The 12,649-nt window shown below is 49.0% G+C and overlaps 1 protein-coding gene across 1 annotated transcript in view; it reads left to right on the plus strand.

Annotated features, from left to right (window-relative positions):
* The first annotated feature begins 5,519 nt into the window (after positions 1–5,519).
* SLC16A12 (solute carrier family 16 member 12) overlaps positions 5,520–12,649 on the plus strand; it is an 867,838-nt gene continuing 860,708 nt past the window's right edge. The window contains exon 1 of the mRNA XM_069611325.1: positions 5,520–5,811. The gene's annotated coding sequence lies outside the window, so the exon portion shown is untranslated. The remainder of the gene's footprint in view (positions 5,812–12,649) is intronic.

Genomic DNA, 12,649 nt, shown 5'->3' on the forward strand with positions numbered 1-12,649 from the left:
CAGAGTCGGGCTTAGCGGCTGATTCCTCATGCACCTAGAACTACTGCTTTTAGGGGGCGGGAAAGGAGAAATGTAAGCCTGGCTACTTATTCCTACCCTTTGGGAACGCTGACAAGACAAAGGAAAAGTTTGCGCAATGTTTGAGGGCGGGGGGTATGGCCAGCCTGTTGCCAAGAGAAATGTCATGCCATTTGTTAAGTATTGTGTGCATCATTAAATAGGGGGAAATAATGGGTGCATTGAAATTACGAAATTGGAAATCCACTACCCTATAAATGTTTCACGCCTCTGAACTCCAAAATATACTATATCATTGAAATCAAGCCTCTGTGTTATAGCTGCATGAGTACCTCATTGATGTAGCAAACTGCAATTGCCGTTACATATTGTAAAAAGTACTTGTATATTGTGCCAATGTGCTTAATCAATAAACTGATTAGTGACATCAATAGACAAAATGCTCATTGTGCAATTAAGAGTATTTGATAAGTATTAATTCTCATGATATGCAATATGGTCCTGCTGCTTTAGTACATATAGAAAGGCCTTGTATTGCTCATGCATCTATCATTGGAAATTGTGGCCTGTTCATATTAACGCACGGTTGTTAACAGACAGCCTATAGTGTTTATATTTAACTGTAAACACTATAGGCTGTCCCCCTTCCCGTTTCTCGTGCAGGAAGTGGCTGAAGATGGGAACTAATCAGGAAGGCCGACCAAAAAGGAAAGGAGAGGGGCGAGACTGGGGCTGGACATGAAGGCATTCCCTGGCTCACGTCATTGTTATCCCATGCAGAGAATCCAAGCCTCAGGCATCAGGTGTTACTGTTAAATAAAGTGGGGGGTGGTGCAGCTGTCAGTCAAAGCATTCTCAAGCTCGGAAGACACTGCATGCAGCTTAGCTTGACGATAAGGATGGGCCTGCCCAAAGCTAGGGGGGGCTGTGAAGCTGCTCTTGAGAGGTGAAGATGACTCAGGAACGTGAATGCCTCTAACTATAGGGTGTAAGGACCTCTGTGGCAAGGTGACCAGATTGTCCCGGGGTTGGAGTTGGGCCCTCTTTTTGAAAAACGTCTTTGGTAATGAGGGTGGTGGCCCAGTAATTTCGTTTGTGGCAATGTTATTTTTTATTTCTCTTTTTAATGGCAGAGGTTTCTTTCCAGAGCGCCCTCCTCTCCAGCTCCTACTCCCCACCCTTCCCTGACGTTGTTGCTTTTAACCCTTTATACCCCTCCCATGTGCTCACTATGTTGCAAAACCACTGCAAAAGACGTATTTCAGAAGACATTCTCAAATTCCCTTCAGCATATGTGGTCCGCAAGCAGAAGTTCAAGGCCCAGTGTGGGGTGCTAAATAACAACAGGCGTGATGTTCGTAGGTCCAGGCTGTTTATGGATGTCAGCTCGCCGAAGGAAACCAGTGGTGCAGAGGTCAGCCAGAGTCGTGCCAAGCGCTGCTTAAAAGTGTGCCCGGGCCTCGGCGCCATCAAACAGGTAAGCTTTGTTCGTTGATAACAATTGTATTCAAATGTATAAATAGCCTTTTTGTTCCCAAGCCTCATCTGTTGCCTTATCTTTTAAATTCTGGGGGCTCGTGGGAAGGACCAGCGAACACTCGGGCGGGTGGGGGCTACCTATGCATCCCCCATAACAACTGGACACATTATTCTCCACGTGTTGGCGATGAAACACTAAAATACCGTAGATTCAAAAAATGCATTGGCAGTGAAATACAAAATAACAATTTCAGAAGTTACTTGGCAAACGAAAACAACATTAAAATTCGGGGAACATCGATTATCTTATAATAACACCGCAGATCTCTAGGTGATGCACCCACATAGCACAAATATTAAGGGGAGAACCTAGGGTGGGCTGGCTTACACGGAGACCTGGAGTTCCTAGAGTGGGCTGGCTTACACGGAGCCCAGCAGTTCCTAGAGTGGGCTGGCTTACACGGAGCCCTGGAAATCCTAGGATGGGCTGGTTTACACGGAGCCCTGGAGTTCCTAGGGTTGGCTAACTTACACGGAGCCCTGGAGTTCCTAGGGTGGGCTGGCTTACACAGAGCCCTGGAGTTCCTTGGGTGGGCTGGTTTACACAGAGCCCTGGAATTCCTAGGGTGGGCTAGCTTACACAGAGCCCTGGAGTTCCTAGGGTGGGCTGGCTTACATGGAGCTTCCTAGGGTGGGCTGGCTTACAGGGAGCCCTGGAGTTCCTGGGGTGGGCTGGCCTACACAGAGCCCTGGAGTTCCTAGGATGGCCTGGCTTAGACAAAGCCCTGGAGTTCCTAGGGTGGCCTGGCTTACACAGAGCTTCGGGTTCCTAGGGTGGGCTGGCTTACACACAGCCCTGGAGTTCCTGTGGTGGGCTGCCTTACACAGAGCCCTGGAGTTCCTCGGGTGGGCTGGCTTACATGGAGCCCTGGAGTTCCTAGGGTGGGCTAGCTTACACAGAGCCCTGGAGTTCCTAGGGTGGGCTGGCTTACACAGAGGCCTGGAGTTATTTGGGTGGCCTGGCTTACACTGAGCCCTGGAGTTCCTAGGGTGGCCTGGCTTACACAGAGCTCTGGAGTTCCTAGGGTGGGCTGGCTTAGACAAAGCCCTGGAGTTCCTAGGGTGGCCTGGCTTACACAGAGCTTCGGGTTCCTAGGGTGGGCTGGCTTACACACAGCCCTGGAGTTCCTGTGGTGGGCTGCCTTACACAGAGCCCTGGAGTTCCTCGGGTGGGCTGGCTTACATGGAGCCCTGGAGTTCCTAGGGTGGGCTAGCTTACACAGAGCCCTGGAGTTCCTAGGGTGGGCTGGTTTAACCGGAGCTCTGGAGTTCCTAGGGTGGGCTGGCTTACACGGAGCCCTGGAGTTCCTAGGGTGGGCTGGCTTACACGGAGCACTGGAGTTCCTAGGGTGGGCTGGCTTACATGGAGCCCTGGAGTTCCTAGGGTGGCTGGTTTACATGGAGCCCTGAAGTTCCTAGGGTGAGCTGGCTTACACAGAGGCCTGGAGTTATTTGGGTGGCCTGGCTTACACTGAGCCCTGGAGTTCCTAGGGTGGTCTGGCTTACACGGAGACCTGGAGTTCCTCGGGTGGGCTGGCTTACACGGAGCCCAGCAGTTCCTAGAGTGGGCTGGCTTACACGGAGCCCTGGAAATCCTAGGATGGGCTGGTTTACACAGATCCCTGGAGTTCCTGGGGTTGGCTGACTTACACGGAGCCCTGGAGTTCCTAGGGTGGGCTGGCTTACACAGAGCCCTGGTGTTCCTTGGGTGGGCTGTCTTACACAGAGCCCTGGAATTCCTAGGCTGGGCTAGCTTACACAGAGCCCTGGAGTTCCGAGGATGGGCTGGCTTACACGGAGCCCTGGAGTTCCTAGGGTGGGCTGGCTTACATGGAGCTTCCTAGGGTGGGCTGGCTTACAGGGAGCCCTGGAGTTCCTAGGGTGGCCTGGCCTACACAGAGCCCTGGAGTTCCTAGGATGGCCTGGCTTAGACAAAGCCCTGGAGTTCCTAGGGTGGCCTGGCTTACACAGAGTTTCGGGTTCCTAGGGTGGGCTGGCTTACACACAGCCCTGGAGTTCCTGTGGTGGGCTGCCTTACACAGAGCCCTGGAGTTCCTCGGGTGGGCTGGCTTACATGGAGCCCTGGAGTTCCTAGGGTGGGCTAGCTTACACAGAGCCCTGGAGTTCCTAGGGTGGGCTGGCTTACACGGAGCTCTGGAGTTCCTAGGGTGGGCTGGCTTACATGGAGCTCTGGATTTCCTAGGGTGGGCTGGCTTACACGGAGCCCTTTAGTTCCTAGGGTGGGCTGGCTTACACGGAGCCCTGGAGTTCGTAGGGTGAGCTGGCTTACAGGGAGCCCTGGAGTTCCTAGGGTGAGCTGGCTTACACAGAGGCCTGGAGTTATTTGGGTGGCCTGGCTTACACTGAGCCCTGGAGTTCCTAGGGTGGCCTGGCTTACACAGAGCTCTGGAGTTCCTATGGTGGGCTGGCTTAGACAAAGCCCTGGAGTTCCTAGGGTGGCCTAGGTTACACAGAGCTTCGGGTTCCTAGGGTGGACTGGCTTACACACAGCCCTGGAGTTCCTAGGGTGGGCTGGCTTACACAGAGCTCTGGAGTTCCTAGGGTGACCTGACTTACACAGAGCCCTGGAGTTCCTAGGGTTGGCTGGCTTACACAGAGCCCTGGAGTTCCTAGGGTGGGGTCTGGGTTACACAGAGCCCTATAGTTCCTAGGGTGGGCTGGCTTACACAGAGCCCTGGAGTTCCTAGGGTGGCCTGGCTTACACAGAGCCCTGGAGTTCCTAGGGTGGCCTGGCTTACACAGAGCCCTGGAGTTCCTAGGGTTGGCTGGTTTACACAGAGCCCTGGAGTTCCTAGGGTGACTTGGCTTACACAGAGCCCTGGAGTTCCTAGGCTGGCCCAGCTTACACAGAGCTCTGGAGTTGTCCTGGTGGGCCTCTGCACCATGGGCCTTTTTGTATAGCTACCCTCGTTTTCTGCCCCTCTTACCCGCTCTCCCCGTTCCCACATCCCTCCCATCTTTCCTCATCCCTTGCATCTCTTTGCAGCAAAGAATGAACAATGGAGCTTTCGGACTATTCCTCGCTCTTAATAAATGGTATATGCCATTTTTGTTATGTTTATTTATTTTTGAATCCCTATATATGGACAAACGGGCATTAAAATGATCTATTTGGGCTTTTTGCACCAACATTTTGCTGTGGGAAAAACACCCCTAAACTCTATCTAGAGGGTGTTGGCTGGCTCGCGCATTGTACTATTGGGCCACATTGAAAAAAAAAAAAACCTTTCTAGGTTCAACATGTGGCTCCCAGGCCACCCCAGGAAAGAGCTTTGTGATTTGCACTGGGTGTGCACGAGCAATCCCCGCCTTGCAGGAAAAGGTTGTGATCCGCTGTCCTTAACAGGGACGGGAAATGGGTAGCGCCCTCTACCGTTATGAAACCGTGGAGTGCAACTAAAAAACAAAAACATGACTGTCAGGCGCAACGTGGTATTTATTGAGTAGTCAAGACTTTGGGAGAAAAAAATCAATATAAACAAAAAAGGACGTTTTCGGATCAACATTTCGCATTCAAGCGCAAAACACACGCATATCGACATTGGGCAAGTGGTTATTTAGTACTCGTAAGTTCCCCGATTGGAAATGTCCCACTCGTCTGTCGTTCGGTATTTGCTGTCCTTTGATGAAAAGGCTGGATTCCAAGAGATGCCGAAAGGAGAAGGGAGAGAAGCAGCGGCGCGTTAACAGAGAAAGTACAATCCGGACAATTCGCGCAAAAGGATCATTTCACTAAAGCGAAGGGTGGGAGGAAAGGGAGAAGTTGAGTGATGTGAAATCCATTTGGAGTTTTGAAACGCAATATTTAAATGACTGCATATTGAAACCTTAACCTGCCCATGGGAAGGTAATTGGAGGGGGGTTTATTTAATATAATCGTGCGCGATGCCCTTTAGCGTTCTGTTGACGTGAATGTGAAAGGAGGCAGCAACAGCCGAACGCTCACATGTGCTTCTCACCTTCTCTGTGAAGAAGATCAGACTTTGGAAGAAAACACGCACGCAGGGTAAAAAACCAAGGGAAACAGTGCAAGGGGCCAATTGGGTTTCTTGTAACCCGATTCCGGCGCTTCTGGGGCTGCGGTGCCTGCTTCGCGTGGATCGGTGCGGGCAGGGAGAGCCCGGTGAACGGACAGCCCGGGTGCGCCGTGTGCGGAGGCGCTGGCAGCCAGCCCGCCGCCGGGTCTTGCTGCTGCCGCGGCCCGGCCGGGCTCCGCGCTGGACCCAGAGCAGGGTAAGGGGCGCCGCCGCAGCGCCGTGATCTGCGCCACGTGCTCTCGTCTCCTGTCACGGGGATTTTGTGGCGTAGAACTGCTGACTAACCGGCTCGTTAGTGCCGCTGGACGCGGGAGACACACGGACCAGTATTTTCTTCTTCACCGTGCCCGCAGAACGAAAACGTGGATCCGAAAGGGGTGTCTGTGGACTGATAAATCTGCACACCTGGGTCTGTTATTCAGTGCACTACCGTGTGACCCAGCGTCACACTAGCAGAGCCGCCACTGTGGATGGCCATATTGCGTACTCATTCAAATGTAACCGATATGACACGCGCAGGGGGGAAAGTTATGGTGAAATGTCCTGGCACGGGGAGTTTTTTTTTTTTTTTTTTAAGGTAACGTAAGGTTTCTTGTGCCGGCGTACAGACAGCTGTGTGTGTGTGAACACAACAACTCCAGCCGGCGGCTGGCGCGCGCTGACTCAGCGCTTCCTCGTGCAGCCAGGGCGCGCAACTCTCCTGACAGGAGCGCATTTCCAAGGCGAGCGCCCGGGTGGCGCCCAGGCATGTCAGCGGCGTCCGGAACAAGGCATCCGAATGCGCTGCACTGGGGGGACCGAGGGAGCTGCGCGCACAGGTTTCGCGTTGGCAGGCAGTTCGTTCTTTCAATTGGATTTACAATGCTTTACTTCCGGGACCTGCCAGTTTCCAGTGGTATGATGTGAAGAATTATGTAAGTTCGTGTGCGTTTCTCGTTCATTGATTCAAATGTGCCGTTGAATGCACTTACCTGGGCGCAAGTGCCTTTAAATAGACTCGCTGACTCACTGGAGCGCGCATGATAAGGCAGGATCTCCAAACTGGAGAGCAGTCCAAAAAGTTTGACTGGGTCAGTACTTTTTATCGAAGACGGAGCGGCAGCGGGTAAGGCTCGCAAACATTGACGAGATGCGCCCATTTGAATCGAGCCTCGCATCGGAGTGCAGGGCACGAGAGCAAGGGAAGGCGGTCACCGGTCACCTTTACAAGTGGTCGCTTCCTAGCTGACCGTGCTGCTGTGCCAAGGCTGGACCAGCAGGGGAGGGGATGAGGCGACTCCGATTGCTAGATTAGGGCTGCAGCCTCTGTGACTTAACCGACGCACCTTTGCCCACACAGATCCTCTGTCATGGCAGAGAATTTAGGCACAGAATTAGAAAGGCACGAATACCCCTTTTTTGCCACAGGGTAGTTTCTTTATATAATTGAATATGAAAAAGACCAGTTGCCAGGCAGTTCGTTTAATAGACATTTGATGTGCTTTATTTCCTATTATGTTTTCAAATGTAGAGACTAAAATTGTCTGTCTTGGGTTGACAAAGCTATGTATAAAACAGCTCCGGCCTATTTACATACCCACAATGCCAATGCTCTGTGTCTGGCGATGAACTCCCAGCTATGGCTGAAAGGTGGCTAGCTAAATTAAATGGCCCAGGTAGCAGTCAAGGAATTGGGCCGGAACAAGGCAGAGCTGCACTCCTGCAACAACTGTCTTGCCTGAGCACCATTCCTTGCAGACAGGAGGCCCAAACACCCCTAACTTGAGGAAGCTCTCTGCCACTGACTGCCGAGTCTCGCGATGCATGTTTGCACAGACTGCAACTGAAAGTCATCCTTTGCTCAACAGCCCAAACTTAAACATCAACACTGTCTGAAGTTGTATACATATATGTCTCATGCTTTGCAAACTTGTCTGACGTTGTATATATATATATATGTCTCATGCTTTGCACAACTTTTACTGTCAGACATTATTTAGAGAGACAAATAAAGTTGGGTGCGTATAGAAGCAAGAACATTAGGGGTGCATACCATCAATATTTGGTGGAAAATGTTCCATGCACATTTTAAGAAAAAGAAGAAAGTTGTTAGGTACACCCCACTGATTATCACTAATTAGGGCAACCGTTGTATGTACTTGTTTCAGCCTTTGGAGCTGTCTTGCCTTGGATTGATAAAGCTATTTTGGGGTGGCCTGCAGAGTCTCTCAGGGCTCCTGACTATCCCCCACAGTGTATAGCATTTTTTCTAAGCCTGTTTTTGACTTACTTGGTGCCAACAGTGTAATTTACACCAATTATGCTGATGATTCTCAGTGTCTTATACATCAGGGACACATAGATTATCATTTCAGTTTACACCCTTATTCAGGTTTGGAGGGCAGACAACGACTAGCCCTGAATGACTCTAAAACAGAGTTTATGACAGTTGGTATGGTTGCGCGGCTGAAAAAGTCCTGAATATCCGGTATTTCAGATAGCGGACTGTGCCAAATGTCACGCTCCCCAAAGTTAAGACTCTGGGCATAGTTCTGGATCAAGAACTTAGCATGAGGGCGTATGTGAGCAATCTTGTTTCCTCCACCTCCTACTACCTGGAACTGTAGATTCAGTTAAGACCCTTTCTGAACCATGACAAGTGTGCTATCATCACACGAGCCATAGTAGGGACTAAACTGGATTCGTGCTCTAGCCTTTCGCAAGGCGGGAGTACAGAGGAAATTGTCCGGCTACAGATTGTGTAGAACATTGTATCAGGGATGTGGAAGGTTTGCGTAGGAACAATCATGTGTCAGAGGCTAGAAGGGCTTTACACTGGCTTCTCACTGCCAGCAGAATTGCTTTTTGCCTCTTGTGTATCGCCTTTATGACAGTCGTTCCAGGTATTTATCCAGTAGACTCTCCTGGCTGCCTGATCAAAGCGTGCTAAGGTCTAGCAATCTGGGCTTCCTAAAGTTGCCCATAGCTAATCTTAATTTATCATCCACGGGTCTTTCGCTTACGCAGCACCAAGATGCTGGAAGGCCCTCCCTCCTGACCTAAGGACCTGTGCCTTTGCTTGCCAACTGCAAACATTCTTTAAAACAGTCTTTTTTCTCTGATTCTCCTTCTAGTCTCTGCATGCTGATGCTTTGCTAGGTTTATATTTGTTAGTGTTTTTGTTATGTGAGCGCGACTATGCCTATGGGCCTGTTTCAGCACTATACAAATTAATAAAGTATTTCTAAACTACGCCCTATACGACAACGTCACTGTTCTCTTTTGAACCAAAACAAACATTTACTTTGATTTGGATACCCAAAATGCAATACTGTGTGGCTTTGAACTGGAGGTAATCTTGCAGCTTTGGCTGTTAGGTGGTGCTGTGACATGTGTGGCTTGTTAAATGAAATGATCTATTCTATTTTCATTTTACAGGGTGGAATGTTTTTTGCTGTACGTCTTACCAACTCCGGTTTAAACAATGGAATGTACACCACCCTAAGACACATGCGTCTACATTAAATTTCCAACAACAAGACACTAACACACCATAAATACAAAAACAAAACTCTTTACACTCTTCTTAAATGTTACTCTTCTACACAACAATAAACAATTTACATTAGCGACTTGATGTGCACAATGACCACTACCGCTCACAACTTGCAAAATACCTAAAACCTCCCCTTTTTCAGATCTTCATACCATTACACTGTAACAAAGTAAACTTTCCCTCGTACGTTAGTCCGATACATGTCATGAAATAAGCAGTGTTGCATATAAATTTGCTATGCAATTCTGTAGGTGTGCTAATTAAATTAACACTTGTGTAGCACATCTAGCTATTTACTCTGTTCAATGAAAGCACAGCTCACCCTGCATTCTTCTCTTGCCCCCCCCAGGGCTCTCTCCGCCCTCTTTTCTCTGTTCACTGCAAGTTCAAAGCGGCTAATGGAGAGAGAGTTCAGTAATCATCTACACTCTTAAAATTGGTAAAGGCTTGTGTGGGAATGCTAGGTATTAAAAGTAACTTCTTTTTTCAAACAATTGCAAATCAGTGTCCATTCATTCATCTAACCTTTACATTGTACAAACACTCCTCTCACTAATGTCTTAATTCAGTAGTACACAAAATGCTGCATTGTTGCTGATTTTATGTCTTGAGTACAAATAACATCTGGTGAAATTAAAAATATTAGTACGACATTGCTAATCAAATAGGTTTATTTGCTAATCAAGAAAATTGTATTGAGGAAAATGTGCTAATCAATTTTTGAAAACCAATTTATGCCTGGCCATTCCAAACACTTCATGCCCATATGAGGAAAATGCCAGAAGTTGTGCTATACAAGCCACTGTACTATAAATTAACAGGGAATAACACATTATTTCATTCATTCTCTTCTGGATCAGAGTTCTGCCCTTCCCTAGCAACTCCAGTGACTGGCAACGGCAGGGAAGGAAATGAATGTTGGTGCTGTCGCAGTCAGTCCGCTATTGTAGAATCTCTGGAGCCTTGATTGACTAATGAGCAAATATGTCCCCCAGTCAAATCAAGTGACCTTCCACTGATGCAGGGATGTTGCTACATTAATGCAGTTGTAGGTGACAGCCTCAGGGGCTCCAGCAGAGGAGAACGAGGGGACCCCACTTTGGCCCTAAAATATTATATATGTCCCATTTTAAGGGAGGCTTTCCTAGAATAGCATGAACTGAATCAATTCTTGGGACTCCAATTTTTGCAGACAGGGCACAGTGACAATACATTATTTGTCCAAGATTAAGAGGTAAAGCTATAGTAAATGTTGTCATAAAAGTCCAGCCTGTTGTTATGGATGATGTTAAGAAAATTTGAATATCAACGTTAAAGGAAACACTTTTTTTGCATGGCAAATAGCTTTAAAACGATTTTTTGTTACTCGCTTTAATTGACTTGGATGAAGGCGCAGATTAGTAGGCTACTGCAGCTTTGTGTGGGCTTTCCTTTCTAAAGATCCCATCACAGATCATTCAAGCATAAGAAATGTTTCTGCTGACCTTCTCTTTGCTTCTACATTTTCTCCTTCTCTCCCCTGCTGACTTCCGGCCTGAAACTGAAACTGCACTGGTTACCTGGCCACCCCCTGTTCTCGGGCCCAGGTCCCCTCCCCCGCCAGTCGCACACCTGCAGTGCCTTCCTGGTAACCCCCCGCACTTGGGGACTGTTTTCTGTATCCCTACAGTCCCTCTACCAGCACTTGATACCTGATGTCTGCATTTACCCCTGCACTTGCCACCAGCTGGCCTTACTTTTACTTTGCTATTATTCTATTATCCCATGTACTGCACTCTCCCCTCCCCATGCACTTGCGCGATCTGAATGACACCTGGCCTAGTAGGATCGTTGCCTGTCTTCCCTCTGTTCCCACTCCCTTGCCTTGTCGCGCCTTGAAACACTTGTGTATAGGCGCGTTATAAATGCCATATCATATCATATCATAACAGAGTGATGTGTTAAAAAAGTAATTGCCAAGCCCTTGTGGAGGTGCTTGGCCGTGTAACAGTCTTGTCAATGACAATGTTTAACATCAGGAACCTGCCTTCCTCAAGAAAGCTCTAGAGGCCAGGGGATCCCATGAATGAAGACCCACACTTCTTTTGGCAGAGGTGCTAGAGCCCACTGGAATCGTGTACCTGTATATAGTTGTATACACAATATTGATCCACACATTTGCAAACATGTTGATACAACCTTATTGAGTTAGTTGCTTTTTGGAGGGATGCCTTTTCAAGTAGAAACACTCTTCTCTTTCAAGAATAGGAGATTGTGTTGCCGGCGTACAGACAGCTGTGTGTGTGTAAACACAACAACTCCAGCCGGCGGCTGGCGCGCGCTGACTCAGCGCTTCCTCGTGCAGCCAGTGCGCGCAACTCTCCTGACAGGAGCGCATTTCCAAGGCGAGCGCCCGGGTGGCGCCCAGGCATGTCAGCGGCGTCCGGAACAAGGCATCCGACTGCGCTGCACTGGGGGGACCGAGGGAGCTGCGCGCACAGGTTTCGCGTTGGCAGGCAGTTCGTTCTTTCAATTGGATTTACAATGCTTTACTTCCGGGACCTGCCAGTTTCCAGTGGTATGATGTGAACAATTATGTAAGTTCGTGTGCGTTTCTTGTTCATTGATTCAAATGTGCCGTTGAATGCACTTACCTGGGCGCAAGTGCTTTTAAATAGACTCGCTGACTCACTGGAGCGCGCATGATAAGGCAGGACCTCCAAACTGGAGAGCAGTCCAAAAAGTTTGACTGGGTCAGTACTTTTTATCGAAGACGGAGCGGCAGCGGGTAAGGCTCGCAAACATTGACGAGATGTGCCCATTTGAATCGAGCCTCGCATCGGAGTGCAGGGCACGAGAGCAAGGGAAGGCGGTCACCGGTCACCTTTACAAGTGGTCGCTTCCTAGCTGACCGTGCTGCAGTGCCAAGGCTGGACCAGCAGGGGAGGGGATGAGGCGACTCCGATTGCTAGATTAGGGCTTCAGCCTCTGTGACTTAACCGACGCACCTTTGCCCACACAGATCCTCTGTCATGGCAGAGAATTTAGGCACAGAATTAGAAAGGCACGAATACCCCTTTTTTGCCACAGGGTAGTTTCTTTATATAATTGAATATGAAAAAGACCAGTTGCCAGGCAGTTCGTTTAATAGACATTTGATGTGCTTTATTTCCTATTATGTTTTCAAATGTAGAGACTAAAATTGTCTGTCTTGGGTTGACAAAGCTATGTATAAAACAGCTCCGGCCTATTTACATACCCACAATGCCAATGCTCTGTGTCTGGCGATGAACTCCCAGCTATGGCTGAAAGGTGGCTAGCTAAATTAAATGGCCCAGGTAGCAGTCGAGGAATTGGGCCGGAACAAGGCAGAGCTGCACTCCTGCAAAAACTGTCTTGCCTGAGCACCATTCCTTGCAGACAGGAGGCCCAAACACCCCTAACTTGAGGAAGCTCTCTGCCACTGACTGCCGAGTCTCGCGATGCATGTTTGCACAGACTGCAACTGAAAGTCATCCTT

Source organism: Ambystoma mexicanum, chromosome 8, assembly GCF_040938575.1.
Source record: "Ambystoma mexicanum isolate Mex_15411 chromosome 8, UKY_AmexF1_1, whole genome shotgun sequence".
Taxonomy (NCBI): Eukaryota; Metazoa; Chordata; class Amphibia; order Caudata; family Ambystomatidae; genus Ambystoma; species Ambystoma mexicanum.